Raw genomic sequence first — 16,942 nt, 5'->3', positions numbered from 1 at the left:
ATGATTTTATAATTCACTAAGTATGACTTACTATCTAAATGAATAGATGAAGTTGTGTTTGTATAAGTGTGTAGCTAAGTAAATATGTAAGTATGATCCATTGTTTGCATAAGTGAGTAGGATGAATTCATATGTGAATAGAATGTGTGCTGGTGTGTAATGTCGATTTAGGTGTATAAGTATTTTTGATAGTGTTCTATTGTTCATTGACAGCATGTATGAGTGAATCTACAGGTAAGTGATTAGATGTGTGTATACATCTAAAATCACTGAGTGGGTTTTTAGATACTTGTATTGCTGTAACAATGGATTCAAATATGATACTCTTTATTTTACAAAGAGTGATGAAAGATTTTACTAGTGTATGAAAAGGTGTATGTGATTGTCACGTGGATGATGTCATCAGTGATGTCATTTGAGATGTCATCAGTGATGTCACTGACCATGTCATGAAGGATGTAATATGTGACATCATCAGCAGTGGATTGCGGGTGCGCGAAATATAGTTAGAACAACTAACTATATAGGAGCAATTTCAATGGTTTTGTATGACTGAAATGTCCAGCTAATGTAACACCCCTAAAACTTATAGTTTTTTTAGTGAATTTTAAAGGTTTTTTAAATGCTAATTCCTAACTATATAAGGCCTGAAACCTATGGTTTTTTTCAGTGAATTTCAAAGGTTTTTTAAATGCTAATTCCTAACTATATAAGGCCTGAAACCAATGTTTTTTTCAGTAAATTTGCAAGGTTTTTTAAATGCTAATTCCTAACTATATAAGGCCTGAAACCTATGTTTTTTTCAGTAAATTTCAAAGTTTTTTTTAATGCGAATTCCTAACTATATAAGACCTGAAAGCCCACCAGGAATCTCCAGTATGCGCCAGGGGACTGCATTGCAGAGAGGTGTAATGAAGCCACGCCCATTTTTACACCTCTCTGCAACGCAGCCCCCGTGCATGTTTGAAGAGGGGGAACTAATTCCCCTTGCATACTGGGGCCCCTGGGGGCCAACTAGCCCACCTGGAACCTCCAGTATGCACCAGGGGGCTGCATTGCAGAGGTGTAAAGAGACTATGCCCCTTGTTACACCTCTCTGCAATGCAGCCCCCTGGCGCGTTTGCAGAGGGGGAACTAATTCCCCTTACATACTGGGGGTCCCTGTGGGCCAACTAGCCCACCAGGAGCCTCCAGTATGCACCAGGGGGCTGCATTGAAGAGAGGTGTAATGAGGCCACACCCTTTTTTACACCTCTCTGCAACGCAGCCCCCGTGCATGTTTGCAGAGGGGGAACTAATTCCCCTTGCATACTGGGGGTCCCTGGGGGCCAACTAGCCCACCTGGAACCTCCAGTATGCGCCAGGGGGCTGCATTGCACAGAGGTGTAATGAGGCAATGCCTCTTTTTACACCTCTCTGCAATGCAGGCCACTGGCGCGTTTGCAGAGGGGGGACTAATTCCCCTTACATACTGGGGGTCCCTGGGTCATATCTGCCCAAACGCCGAAATTCCGAACAATTGAAAATGACTTTTCTTGAGAAACATTTGGATTTGGATTATCATGTCCTATACTTTGGAATTTTTGAAAGACTGACTTTGAGGATGCTATAAATTACTCAAGTCTGCCCGAACATCTCGTCTAACATTTGGAAGAAATATCTAGTTAGATGACAACAGGATACCGACATAACTTGAAGGAAATAAGAACGCCCTGAAGAAGTTCTGTTGTACACAGCCCCCTTAAAATAAAATATTTTAAAAAACGGGATCGAGAGGAGGCCACGCCCCCTCCCTGCACCTCTCTGCAAACGCACCCCCTGGCACATTTGCAGAGGTGGAACTACTTCCACTTGCATACTGGGGGTCCCTGGGGGCCCATTAGCCCACCAGGAACCTCCAGTATGCGCCAGGGGGCTCCCTTGCAGAGAGGTGTAATGAGGCCAAGCCCCTTTTTCACCTCTGTGCAATGCAGCCCCCTGGCGCATACTGGAGGTTCCTGGTGGGCTAGTTGGCCCCCAGGGACCCCCAGTATGTAAGGGGAATTAGTTCCCCCTCTGAAAAAGCACCAGGGAGCTGCGTTGCAGAGAGGGTAGAAAGTGGCACCTCTCTGCAGCACAGCCCCCTGGCGCATACTGGAGGTTCCTGGTTGGTTAGTTGGCCCCCAGGGACCCTCAATATGCAAGGAGAATTAGTTCCCCCTCTAGAACCGCGCCAGTGGGCCAGGGGGCTGTGTTGCAGAGAGGTGTAATGCGGTCATGTCCCTTTTTACACCTCTCTGCAACGCAGCCCCCTGGAGCATACTGGAGGTTTCTGGTGGGATAGTTGGCCCCCAGGGACACCCAGTATGCAAGGGGACTTAATCCCCCAACTCAAAAGACGCTACAGTGTGCGTTTGCACAGTGGTGAAGGTAGGGGGTGGGTTTGAGGTGATGTGAGTGCCCTGTGGCACGTTTTAAGTTGGGGAATTAATTGTTCTTCAATCCAGAGGTCCCCTAGGGGGCAACTAGTCCAACAGGTACCTCCAGTAAATACCACCGAGCTGTGTTGCAGAGTGTTGTAAAAAGGGCCCGTGCCCTCTGAACACCTGTCTGCAACGCAGCTCAATGGCGCACACTGGAGGTACCTGATGGGCTAGTTGGCTCACAAGGGACCTCAGGATTGAAGAGGAATGAATTCCCCAACCTAAAACGCGCCACAGGACGTGTTTGCACACATGCTACCTCAGGCCCCGCCCCCTTCCTTCACTATTGAGCAAAATATTCCTGTAAAATCAGCTGAACTACGAATTCCGATTTAATCACCTGTTATCACAAGAGACGTTAGTGCTGCATCTTTGAGCGCACTACTGATCCTGAAAAGTAATTCTAACCATACTTACTGTAACTTGAAATTCCTTCCATAGGCTAACATTGACTAGTTTCACTTGGAAATTTTTCTAAGTGTGGAGTTTTGGAACTTTAAAAAATTCCCCAAAAATCAGCCAAACTACGAATTCTGATTTACTCACCTGTTATCAGGAGAGTCCTCAGTGCTGCATCTTTTAGCCCACTACTGATCCTGAAAAGTATTTCTAATCGTAGTTACAGTAACTTGAATGTTCTTCCTCAATAGTGATGTCTCTACTACTCACTCTCTACTACTCTCTCTCTACTACTTACTCTTTAGTGATGTCATCAGTGATGTCATTTGAGATGTCATCAGTGATGTCACTGACCATGTCATGAATGATGTAATATGTGACATCATCAGCAGTGGATTGCGGGTGCGCGAAATATAGTTAGTACAACTAACTATATAGGAGCAATTTCAATGGTTTTGTATGAGTGGAATGTCCAGCTAACTATAACACCCTAAAAGTTATAGTTTTTTGAGTGAATTTTAAAGGTTTTTTAAATGCTAATTCCTAACTATATAAGGCCTGAAACCTATGTTTTTTTCAGTGAATATATATATATATTCCAAACGTAGTTTTTCGGCATGTCAAGCCACCAAGGACGGCGGGCAAACACGGCCGGGACGCCACTTCCAATTTATGTAGCGAAAGCCAGTTTCAGAGAAATAAAACTCACTGGTGCCGTGGCCTCGATAAGCAGTAGACTTTATTCAAAGCAAACGGGTGCCCAATGCGTTTCGGAGTTACCTCACTCCTTGTTCACAGGTAAAGTTTTACAAGTGCCATTGACATTTAAAGATACAGAGTTCCTATTAGTCATAGACATGGAAAACATATGTTTATCAAACTGGTTTTGTATCATCAAGATTATAAAGTTTGCAGTGATTTCAAAATATATATATATATGTCCTCTAAAAGACTGTAAATACTAAATCAGTCTCATGTTTTATGAAGGCTGTTTCTATGTTAATCCTGCTGAGTGGACTCTAACTTCCAATTTCTTCCTTAAATTGTATTTTTTCTCTTTTCTGTCAGACCTATGAACCATTGAAACTGGACTTAAGGCCAGATTTACTAACATTAGGAATACATATTTCCCTATTGCAAATACACCCAGATTGCAATTAGGAAATTGGTATTTCTAATGTTGATATCAGAGTGAGACACAAATTGACATACCTCATGAATTATCAGTAAGAAAGGTGGAACCAATACCATCACAGGGATGGTGGTCTGCTGAGGTCATCAGACCACCATTTCTATGATTCATTTGAAAAAAAACAGTCTTTATTTTTCTTCTAATGCAAACCATTTTACTTAAAGGACAAATGGATGCATGTAATATGAAAAAATGAAACAGTAGACAGTGGTCCGTGGAACCATTGCTTGCTCTTAAAAAATATTTTGTTTACATTCTCAAAGGAGAAGGTGCTCCTTGTGGACCCATTCCTCTTTGTGGAAGTATTAACGTTTTGTGATCAGAATTCATTTGCAATACAGAAATACATAAGATATTGATTCAGTATTTGAAAGTGACGTCCTAAACATGTCCCTTCCAAATACTGAATCACTAACACAAGTTGCGATTTGGTAACATATTACTGAATTTCAATTTGTGCTTTTGTACTTTTAAAAAGTATTTTTTTGGTCTCAAAGGGCCAGATTCTATAAATCAGGCCATTTCCAATTACGCAAATTCTTTGTACATCTTCTTTGTACATCTGGGCCTTGGTGTTTCCCTACAAAACCTCTAGATTAAGAAAATAAATAGACTATCAAATAACTCATTGTTGAAATATCACTGGGCAGATCTACCCAGATATTTTTCCAAACATCACTCTGTGATCAAGCAATGCACTCAGTATCTCTGTTATTGCTTCTGCATGATGAGAACAGATTCAACTATGCCCTGCCACACCTTCAACACATAGTGCATGACCACAGCCCTTGGCTCTTTGTAACCATGCTCTGCCATGCCTTCCTCTTCAATAAGTTGAGTATGGCACTGTCCACTGGTTAGCCCCAGTTATTGCCATCATGACCAACTCCTGCAACACCTCTCACTTCACTCTGACCGGTCTGCCCAGTGCCAGCATCCAACGCTCTTCAACAGGGGCGGTGTGGTCTCTACCACTGATGTCCATCTTGTATAAATAGCACATTCATTGCCTCAAACCCAGTGCAGCAGCTCTTTCCCTGCATGCTCTGTCTACATGACTAAACTGGACAATATAGTTACCATGTGGTGCATTGATTTGGAACCTTTATGACCTATGACCCACCAAAAAGGCTTTAATCACAACCTCCAGTGCAACAATGAAAGTAGCAGCTTAGTCAGGACCCTACTCTAGGTATTATTGCAATGTGTGGTTATTTATTCGCTGTGTCCTCTTTCCATTTCTCTGGCTTCTTCCAGTTGCATCATTACATGAGGGATCTTCATTTTAAAACTACCTCTGGGGATGAAATCTACTTCGATGATCGAGGGGATCCGCCAACGCACTTTCACATTTTTAGCTGGCATTACCTTGGTTGGGGTAATTCTACAAGAATCAAAGTGGGAAGCTTCCATCGAAGCCCTTCCGGGGAGGAACAGCTCACCATTGATGACCGAGCCATTCTTTGGCACCCCGACTTTAAGCAGGTAATGACTCCTGTCTGAATTGGGAACAGACTTGGAAAAAAGGTGAGAACCATATGGATGTGCAAGAATAAGAATAATCAACAGAGAAGTAATTGTTGCCTCATTTTGAGTTTGTATCAGCAGGTGAATCACAATCTATCACGGTTCAGTTGCCCCACTTAACTCTCAGGGACATATTTACAAGCCCCTAGCGCCACTGGAATGTCACTTTCTTTCATGCTCCAGTGGTGCTCCGTGTACGCCCATATTTAGAAGGCGGCGCTAAGCCACTTTGCATGGATTGACAGTGACTTGCTAATCTGGCCGTCCCCAACACAGTTTTCTGCAGCAAAGGGACGTGCAATGGGTGTTGCTGTGGGCGTTCCCAGCAACACCCAGGGCTTTTTGACACCGCCCCAGATGTACAAGGATCTGTAAATCTGAGGCAGCGCCAAAAATGTGCCTTTCAAAAGGAGGACGTAATGTGGTGTAATCATACAAATCCTAATTTTTGCTCTTTCTATGGACCTCATGTACTATATAATATTTTGATGCACTGCAGCCCAGCAAGACTTCCTGCTAGGAATGTGCAGTATCTGTGAGGGTGCCTGCGTTGATGCATGTCATCCCATTGTGCACCAGTGCAGGGGAGAAGGACAGGAATGCACCACATCTTGTAGATATTGCGCATTCTTACCCTTTTCTTTTGACGCACGGCAGCGCAGCAGGAAGGCTTGCTGTGCTGCAGTGTGTCAATCTATGGTAAATGAGGCTCATAGAAAGAGGTCAAACAATGTGAGTTTTCTACCGGTAGAGCCTAAATGTTCTCAAGTGGCAGAAACCTTTAACCTGATAGCTTGTCTTCCACTTGACCGCCAGCTTACAGTAGCAAATGCCTGGGCTGTATTGGGCAGAATGAAGGTCACAATGTTTGGGCTACCATGTCAGGCTTGGCGACCCATGGCAGGGAAATTGTCAAATGATGCCCACACTCAAGGACAAAATTCCGCAAATTCCAGGACCATTTACTTTATTGTTTTTCATGAAAAAACTCATGAACTATATTATAATATAAAACACAAAAGTTTGTATCTTGCAAGTTCTTATGCCTTCAAAGCAAACACCACTGCAGTGTATGTATGTATGTATAGGTATTCTTATATAGCGCGTATCTGTCACCCGACGGGCATCCTGGCGCTTAGACTATCCTGATGCAGTACACATACAATACATGGTTACACTACCCTGGGAAACAGGTGAGTTTTCAAAGTTTTTTTTAAATAGAGTAAGGTTTTCCAAGCCTCTCAGTCCCAAGGGGAGAGAGTTCCACAGTTTTGCAGCCGCAAATCTAAAGCATCTACCCCCCGTCCGGGACCTCAAAATCCTAGGCACAACCACCAGGTGGGAGGAAGCTGACCGAAGCGGTCTAGATGGAGTGTACCAGGAGAAGAGGTCACGCAGAGGAGGCGGACCCTGCCCATGTAGGGCCCTAAACACCAGGCATAATGCCTTGAACTCAATGCGCTGGGGGACTGGCAACCAATGAAGGTCTCGTAGAGCCTTGGTAGAGGAGTCCGCGCGGCGGCGTGAAAGTGACAATTTAGCAGCAAAGTTCTGCAGCCGCTGTAATTTTCCGACCAAATTGGCCGGCGCTCCCAGGAGTAGTGCGTTGCAGTAGTCAACTCGACTTAATATTATGCTCCGCACTACCTCTGGTCTTACCTGGGGCGGAAGTAGGGGCAAGATCTTGCGCAGCGAGCAGAGCAGTGCCATACAGGTGGACACTGTGCGATTTACAGAGGCATCAAGCTGCAGATTAGTACTAAACACTACTCCCAGATTGCGGACTGACTCTACGGGCGCAGTGGCACCCTGAAAATCTAGAGGCCAAAAATCTGGCGGCAGAGGTCTAGGGACGCGGTCCAGGGAGCAGTGCAGCACCTCCGTTTTTGCACAGTTGAACTGCAGGGAGTTGTTACCCAGCCACTCTGCCGTGGTGTTCATACAGCAATGAAAAGCCTCCAGGGACACTCCATCCTTGCCCTCAAGGGAAAAGATGAGCTGGGTGTCATCAGCGTAGTTGGTGACCGTGATGCCAAAGGATTTAATCAACTTGATCAGGGGGCGGAGGTAGAGATTGAAAAGGATAGGGCTTATGGCTGACCCTTGAGGTACGCCCTGGCCAACCCTTCTGATGTTAGATTTAAAGGGTGGGATGGCCACTTGCTGATGTCTATGATCGAGATAGGACTTCAGCCATTCAAGGGCCAGGCCAGATACGCCCGCCTCCGCCAATCTCCTGATCAATATTGTATGGCTGACCGTGTCGAACGCGGCCGACATGTCGAGCAGCACCAAAAAGGTCGCTCGACCCTGATCGGCCCGCGTTCGCAGATCGTCAAGGACGGTCACCAAAGCTGCCTCAGTCCCGTGCGCTGGTCTGAAGCCAAACTGGGCCACATCCAAACAGTTGTTGACCTCAAGAAAGTTGGAAAGGTGTTTTGTGGCCCATTTCTCATGAATCTTAATAGGAAATGGCAACAGAGAGATCGGTCTGTAATTGGCTGGACAGGCAGGGTCCAAGTTTTCCTTTTTGAGGAGAGGACAGACAACCGCTAGTTTCCAGCTATCTGGGACCTGCGCCGAGCTGAGGGATTGGCAGCAGATGGAATAAAGAGGTGGAAACAATTCTTCCCGGCACAGCTTCCAAAATTTTGGTGGCAACGGGTCGGACGGTGAGCCAGAGGATATGCCATCGCCCAGTGCGCAAAAATCGTCATACGAACGTAGGGGCAAGGTATTCAATTCCGCCGGCGTAGCGCCCTCTTCCACCATCTTGACGCAGTTGGAAAAATGCCCAGTCTGATCCGATGTCAAAGCAAGCTTGTTTAAGATGGTAACAATCTTGTCCTCAAAGGCCTGTGCCAGCAGGTCACAGAGAGCTTGAGAGGCAGGTACAATGTTTTTTGTACAGGCTGGATGGGCCAGATCCTTTACGACCTTGAATAGTGTCTGAGACTTATTTGTCGCGGCCTGCAGAAGTTCTTCCAAATGTCTGGCCTTCGCCACTTTAATCTGGGCTTTATAGATCGCCAGCGTTTGTTTAAAGCGTGCTCTGCATGGTTCCAGATACTGTTTCCTCCAAGCACGCTCAGCTTGTCTACATTGAAGCTTAAGCTGCCGGAGTTCCTCTGAATACCATGGCATTGCCAGGTTTGACTTGGCTCTAATTTTACGCATAGGCGCTAGAGAGTCCAGAGAGGCCGATATCTGTCGGCAGAGTTTCTCATAGCTCCTATCCACCGTCTCTCCCAGTACAAAGCCCTCCAACAATAGCCTAGGGGGTGCGGGCGACACAAGAAGTCTAGACCATTGTCTACCCATTCTGGTGCCTCCCACGTTGCCCCTGGCCGCCTTGCTAGCAGGACAAGAAAGGGAGAAAAGGTGGATGCTCTGAAGGCTTAGAGGTCCCCACCAGGAATGCGGGGGTCTCAAAAGCAAGTGGCAGCACTTTATCAGAGGAGCAGAGAGTGTAGCCTTTGCTGACCCCATGGGTAAGCACATTTTCCACCACAGTCTAAATGCCAGTTGTCATGAGAGCAGGATGGACCACATGCTGATGACGTTGCTAATATAATCAAGTTTACTAACCACGTACAATGGTTGTCGTTAACAAAATAATACACTAGGGGGCATATTACCAAGGGCCAATATCGCCGCTTTAGCTGGACTTTTTCCCACTAATGCAGCGATAATTTTATCGCCCTATTACCTAACTGTCGCTAACACCAGTTAGCGACAGCTTGTAGGCGATTGCGGGCATTTAGGGGCCCACTTTGCATGTCAGCGATAATTATCGCTAATGACATGCAAAATGGGCGTGCCAAGATGTTAGCGACTGAAAACAGTTGCTAATATCGCTATCTCCTATTACCTACAAAGACGTAGTTTTGGAAATATTCGCGCTAAGCGCGAATATCTCCAAAAGCTAACACCTGCCCAGACCAGTTCTTAGCCATGTTATCCAATGGGAGGTGGATAACATGGCTAAAAGCATTGTCACGATAATGTGTGAATATCACTGTATTTCCAGCAATATTCACGCATTTCGAATGATTTTTATCGTTTCTGAGATAAACCTTGATGATAGCAAGGTATCTCAGCGATAAAAATCATTGTAGCGCGGCGATAAAATTATTCCCGTTTACCCTCCTTAGCGATAAATATCGTTATTGCTAGGTAATATGCCCCTAAGTGCCACAAGTACAACCAATTCATGTTGTGACTCTCAAAACACAATTTGCAAGTTGCTAAATAAAAAGTATTGTGTATCAGACACATCTAGCAATTCCCAGTGGGATTGCAGTGACCTATCTCATCCATTTTCATGAGGTAGGTTGCAATTTGTGACCCATTGGGCATGGCCTGTGATCACAGGGATGGTGGGCTACTAGGGTCAGCCGACCACCATGAGTGTGGTTGCTTTATAAATAAAGCAATATTCTTTGGGGCAGATTTATGAAGGCCTTGCGCCGCCGGTGCGTCATTTTTAACATGGGAAAAAGTGACGCACCGGTGGCGCAAGGCCTTCATAAATCTGCCCCTTTATATTTAAATACAGCCCATTTTCCCTTAAGGAAAACAGGATGCATTTAAAAAAGAAAACCAAACAGTGTCCTTTTGCTTTTAGAGTAGGCAGTGGTCCGTGGGACTACTGCCTGCTATTAAGAATATAAATGTGCTACGATTCACTAGGGGGAAGGGGTCCCCTTACTGTTTGCTACTGGCTAGCCACCTACTTGAAGTAGGCAGTAAACTGAAATATTTTGCAGTCGCAGAACAAGTGTACATAGTGGAGTAGTGTGGCTCACTGGTTAGAAGCAGCAGGCCTGAGAGCAGAAGTCAGCCCGGGACCAGGGTTCAATTCCCGACGCGGCAGGGTCGTGGACCTTGGTCAGCAGACTCGATAATTCTCGCTTCAGTGCTTACTCTAATCAGGGGTTCCACTCGGCAACTCTGGGCATTAGCTTGCCTAATCTCCACAACGGCCCCACCAATTCCATGGATGCCTGGCTCCACCTTGGGGACTCCCAGCAAGGGACCATCCCACAGGGAAAGCCAGGACGGGTTCCCCAGAGTTATACAGCGCCGGGACGCCCCGTTGCTGGGGCAGCTGTGCGCTTTACAAGTATACTACATTTACATTTACATTTACATACCCCTGAGACCCATTTTTAAGATGGGACACCCTTGGCACGCTCCTTCCTAATAGCAACTAGCAAACCCTATTTTCCAAGTCAGAAATAGGTTACTGACTTGAAAAATAGGGTTGGTACATGGCAAAAGCCATTTCAGCGGTGGCAAATGGGCCGGATCTCCATTTGCAACAGTTAAAAATGCTCGTATATGTGCCAACTTCTAGTCCTTGCAAATTACTCTTTCAATGAGCCATTTGTAACTGCATACAAATAAACTTAATTACTTAATTTTAAGCTTCAACTATGATTTTTAATGCTTAGCTAATATTTGAGAAACAATTCCTGGGCTATATCTTTAGCTGTCAAGCTTGTGTTTTATGCCAAATATCCAACAATTTGATGGGTGCAGGGAGAGCCCGGACCAGGGTGGGTCTGCTCAGTTTTTTTCAGAGATTCCCCCAAGGAACCAGATCCTCAAATGTTTAGGACACAACAAATTCTTGTAGTTGGAGATTTGGGGGGTTAGAAATTGAGAGTGCATAAGAATCATACTCTTCCTGTGTTTAGGTGATGGCACGAGGATAAGGTCCAGCAACGATCCTATGCGCTATGTGACTGGGAGTAGCAGCTTTATGTTCTGTGCATTCTCTAGAATAGTAGGTGCTGATGGGACTGCTCACTGGCACATCCGGGTAGAAGTCTTACAGATTAAATACAGAGGTGCAGTAGTCTGGTTGACTTCTCACAAGATCTGAGTGGACTGAGACAATGTGGCTCCATGCCTCAAAGACCAACCAATCAGCAACTCCTTATTAAAACACAAAGTTGAGCTCAGCATCTGGGTTGGATGCCAGGCAGCAGCTTTGTCCAAATAAAACAGGGTGGCGAGCCGTGTGGTCATACTAAACATAAACAATAACTACTGCTCTTTGAAATAGAGATGCATGTTATGATATGTTATGATAAGGTTTTGTTATGCTATGTTATGTTATGTTCATCTGTGTAGTACACTAATCACCCATGAGGGTACTGAGGCGCTTGAGCAGACATGTAGGCATGTAGTCCCTGTGGTTTTATTCAAGGTCATAAATGCAAAACAGGGGGTACGTGTTCCTATAGGAAGAAACAATATCAAATATAAAGTGTATATATTAAGAAGAGGGTCTTCCCACATGGAAGTCTGAGCCCTCAAACACCCAGATGGGTATCATGATTCATCATGGGGCTTTGCTCCTCGTGGGGCCAGGGCTGCAATTACGCACAGGCATGACTAGAGGGCTACTTGGAATTAATCTTATGTTTAAGCCGTATAGGTGAGGGGAGGTCTATAAATCTAGGGTTGAGTGTATGTGTGTGGTGGTGGGCCTCAGCAAGGCCTACCAGTGCTAGGGGTTCGCCCTTCTCTGCACAAGTCCCCAGACCAATAGGATAGACGTTGACACAGGAACTGTAATAGAAACAAAAGCTTTATTAAACGTCATGAGGTGGAACTACATTCACACACCACCCTTCGGCAATGTATGAAGTAGCACACTGAATGGAAGGAGCTTTGTCCTTTTATACCCACACAGGGGCTCAAAAGAAGGCGGTAAAAGTACAAAATGCAGGTTTTAGGTACATATAAGTTCATACAAAAAGTGCACAGTCAACAAGTGGGAGGAGCTAACAGCTGCTAATTCAAGTAAACACATCCTGACAGTTACAGACTAGAAGCAGCTGCATGGACAGTTGCAAGCTCAACTGTGCATGTGTGAAGCAGAAGAAGCTAAATATAACCTGTCTCTAGGCAGTTTCCAGGAAGAAACAACAGCAAGGTAGGACAGAGCACATGTTACGCACGTGGTAGCACATGGCAGACAAGATGGCTGCCAAAAATACAAAATGGCTTCCGAAATACAGGATGGCTTCCAAAACACAAAGATGGCTTCAGCTGATGCTAACCCAGATCGGGGGCCAATTTACAACAGACAACCCTTTTAGCATTAGCTGAAGACATTCGTTCATCTGGGGTAATCTAAATATGCAACCTGTACGTCAATGCTCATCAGTTCAGCGACTTCTTTATTTGGCATTTGTTGCGCTTTCATTTCTGCAACATTTCTTTTAGCAGGTGTACAAGCAGTGATGCAAATGGAGCACAGCATGGGACCACATTGTATACATATATAGCATGTAAACAGTATCACCAGTAGTACACATAGAACAGTCAGTAGGTTCCAGCCCCAAGTAACAAGGAGTGTCCACAACCAGTTCAAAAATGTCCATGTACCAGTCTATGGGTGAATCTCTGCAGCAATCGTATGCAATTTAGAGATTGCATCATATACTGAAGGTGAGTGATCTGCAATGAAAACACAACAGCTGCTGCCAATGATGCGACATGCACTACCTCAATCAGCCAAAATCATATCAAGTACCATACGATTTTGGAGTACTATAATCCTCGCAACTTGCAGCTCTTCTGTAATGTTCCCATGTGCCATAGCTGTCTGGTTGGTAACAGCTTCCACAACACGAGCCAATCGGCTTATCTTTCTGATGTTCAATGTAGCACCCACAAAGAAAAAAAAAGCCCTAGTTAAAGTCGACATGTTGTTGTAAAGTGGTGTCAGTTTGGTCAACTCCATCCATAATTATTTACCTCTTCTTTCTTTTCTTGGAAAAGTCATTGTATCATTTTAAGTCCCTGTGATAAGATGCAGGCGCCAGAAACACAGGGTCCAATAGAAAGGACACATAGCAGACCCCTGACCACCCAACAGGTAGTTGATAATATCACTTGTTACCACAGACGAAATACGTATTATCCGATGAAATGAAGCTGCTGTTATTGGTACCTTCAATTGTCAAAATCATAGTACATTAATTTCTCCCCACTGGAATTCTCCCAACACTACTTATACATAAGTCTGCTTTGGCTCTAGTTACAGAAATGACAAAAGGTCCATAGATCTTCATAGTCCTCATATTCGTGAATACATATGGTGCAGAAACATTGTCAGGTTGGTACTCCTCTCATTCCTATTTAGTTCCTCTAGCCTGAGGGTAACCATTCTCATCAGGATAACACTCTTTATTAAGGTGATAATTGATCCATCCTACTGTCATCCTTGCAAAGTTGGCCCTCTCAGAGGCAAACAAAAGTGCAAACCAGGCTTGACAAGAACCATTATGTGAGAATGGAAGAGGAAAAAAGGTGTTCCTCCTTTCTTTTGGTGAACAGGTATCATCCCACACACCCAACAGTCGGTAGTATTCGTGGCATTATGATTACGATGCAACATCTGGATGAATGTGTTGTTTAAGTAGGATTGCCGATGCTTCTGCTCATGGTAGGGAAGCGTGAAATAGTAGTGCTCAACTGGTACTGGAGTAGTGGCGATCAAAATCTTTCAAACAGGAGCCACCTTCTCAACATACCAGGTAATTGCTGCCATAACCACCATAGCACCAACAAACACTACAGCACAAATTATTTTCTTATAACATATATTAGCAACTTCTGATCTCTCGGCAGACATTATCACTTTGTTGTCAAAAACAATCGTTGGAGCTCTAATCCCTGGGCAGCCATTGATTTCTTCACCGAGGGTCAAGACGGGTGTCACTTCGCAGGACTGATCCCCCCCTTGCCACATCGGCACTCTGTTTCACCAACCCAGGGAGGTGGCTCAAAGAGTGCTTTTCAACAATGCAGGCTCTTGCCTTGGTCTCAGTTGGTATCGCGATGCTCCAGTCATCGTGTGGGCAGCTGCAAGCTCAACTAAGCATGTGTGAAGCAGAAGAAGCTAAATATAAGTTGTCTCCAGGCAGATTTCAAGGAGAGTGAACAGCAAGGTAGGACAGAGCACATGGAATGCACGTGGTAGCACAGGGCAATCAAGATGGCTGCCAGAAATACAAAATGGTTTACACAAAGCGGATAAGATAGCCTCTGAATACAGGATGGCTTCTGCTAATGCTAACCTAATCGCTGCCAATTTACAACACTAGCTCAGCCGACACCTAAGGAAACCTAGCAAACCTGTCAATTTTGCAATACTAGAGATCAAGGAGAATCCACGGAGGGGTGATTTGTGTGACTCTCTCCATGTTTTTCTACCCATAAGCCCTTGCAGACATCAAACTCCGACTAAAAACATATTGTCCTCATCTTTCTGTAATGGAAAGTTCTAGAATCTGCTGGAAGCAACTACTTTCCTACCATCTACCATTTAACCAAAAATCCCAATAAAAATGGTACCTAATTGTTATGCTAGGGCTAGTTATCTGTGACACAAACGGCCCCAAAACACAACATGGGCATGTCACTTTTTTCCACTGAAAGCGGACTCGTTTTTTTGCAATCTGCCTAGCCATGGATGTTGGGCACTAGCTCAACCAGCACAAAGGGAAACAGCAATACTGTACATTTTTGCAAACTGTACCCCTAGGATAATTCATTGTTGGGTGACCTGTTTAACTCTCACCAGGTTTTCTTACACACAAGCCCCATAATTATGTTTATTGAATTTATTCTAAAAAACAATACAGAAAATATTAAAATATTGCTGTATATTGAGTCACATTCATATTCATAGCAATGTTGTTACCGTTTGTGGTACCTTACTCTGTTGAACCAAGAAGGAAAAGGGAGAGAGAGAGGTAAGTGGGGAGGAGAGGAAGAAGTGAAGGAAAGGAAGAAGGAAGGGTGGAAGGAAGAAGGGGGTGGGGCGCCACTAACTCAATAATAACTAAGGGGGTCATTTAGATGGCGGTCATCCTGTTGTGGATTGAGACTGCCCGCCATTGGTGCGGGTGTCCCGTTGCTGACATTAGGATGCGCTTGACACACTGGCGGGCGCATCCTGCATTCCTGACATTGCGGCGGGCGGTGCTCTCAGCTCCGCCCGCCGCAATGCCAGTAATGCATGTTGTGCACTTCCATGCACAACATGCAGGCACCGCGCAGTGCCTGCCATGTTGTGCATTGAACTGCCATTTGCACCCCACACCTCCCAGAATACCTGGGGCCCGCAACAAGTCCTCACAAGAGATTCCTGCATGCCTTTCCATGGCGGCACTGCCGCCATGGAAAGGCATGTGTCCGCCCCATCTTAATATGGATGGCGGTGTCTAGCAGACACCGCCACCATATTAAACTCTTTTCTGCCCGGTCGACTTGTCGACCGGGCGGAAAAGCGGCAGATGGTCTTTCCATCCGCCATGGTCCCCCACCATAGTAATATGGCGGGGGAAATGGGTGGCGGACGGGGAAGGATGATTGGTAGATCGCCACCACCATGCGGGTGGTGGCGATTCGCCCCCGACGTCCTAATGGGGCCCTAAGTGTATAATGACTTATAAAGTCCCTAGAAGTCTCTAGTTGTTGCCTCACGAACACTTTTGCAGGCATCATTTCCACCCAAGACTAACAGCTCAGAGTGACCAAAGGCTCCAGAGTGAATATTTCCAACAAAGCACCCTCTTCTGGGGAGGCAACAGTTGCATCACCTCTATTTCTATGTGCGTGCACAGGTATATCTCTAGATGGTACCAGGTATCTTTAGATCTAGATTTTGTAGGCATCAAGTTCCAATAAGTGGATAGCTGTTCCTGACATTAGGCAGCGTCTCGAAGTCATGTCACCTCAAGGGGCAGTGGCCGCCTTTCCCTGTGCTTCGGAACTTGTCACTTTACAAGGAGCAGTAGCATAGGTGTAAGTTTGCACATGTCCAATGGGACATCCATTACATTGCTTACTAATGCAGCCCTCGGCGAGTGGTCCAAAGTAAATCCTGTGATTGCCATAATAGCATCAAAAACCATCTGCCAGAATCTCTGCATGCCAGGTCAAACCCATGCAGGATGAAGGAAACAAGCACTAGGCACAGAACAATACACACAGCGCTCCTCATCAAGCAGGCCCATCTTATGTAGTCCAACAGGATTTCAGTATAGGTGATGCAGGAAATTAAAATGCACCCAGACACAGGTGATAGTTAGGGGAGAGGACATGATATTGAGAGCAGCAAATGTTCCCTTGCTCTTCCGTCAGAAGGCTCCCCAGATCTGCTTACCATTCCCAACGGACACGGGGATGACATACAGGTGTGGTAACCTGCATCTTTCTATAAAGCCTGTTGATTAATCTCCGCAGGAGGGGGTTGTAGGGCTGACTCATGGATTTGAAATGTGGGGGAGGCTTGAGGAAAGTATCGTGCACCAACTTAACTGCTGCCCTAAAC

This window comes from Lissotriton helveticus, chromosome 10 (genome assembly GCF_964261635.1).
Source record: "Lissotriton helveticus chromosome 10, aLisHel1.1, whole genome shotgun sequence".
NCBI classification, from domain to species: Eukaryota; Metazoa; Chordata; class Amphibia; order Caudata; family Salamandridae; genus Lissotriton; species Lissotriton helveticus.
The sequence above is the reverse complement of the archived record's forward strand: the minus strand, read 5'-3'. Positions refer to the sequence as shown.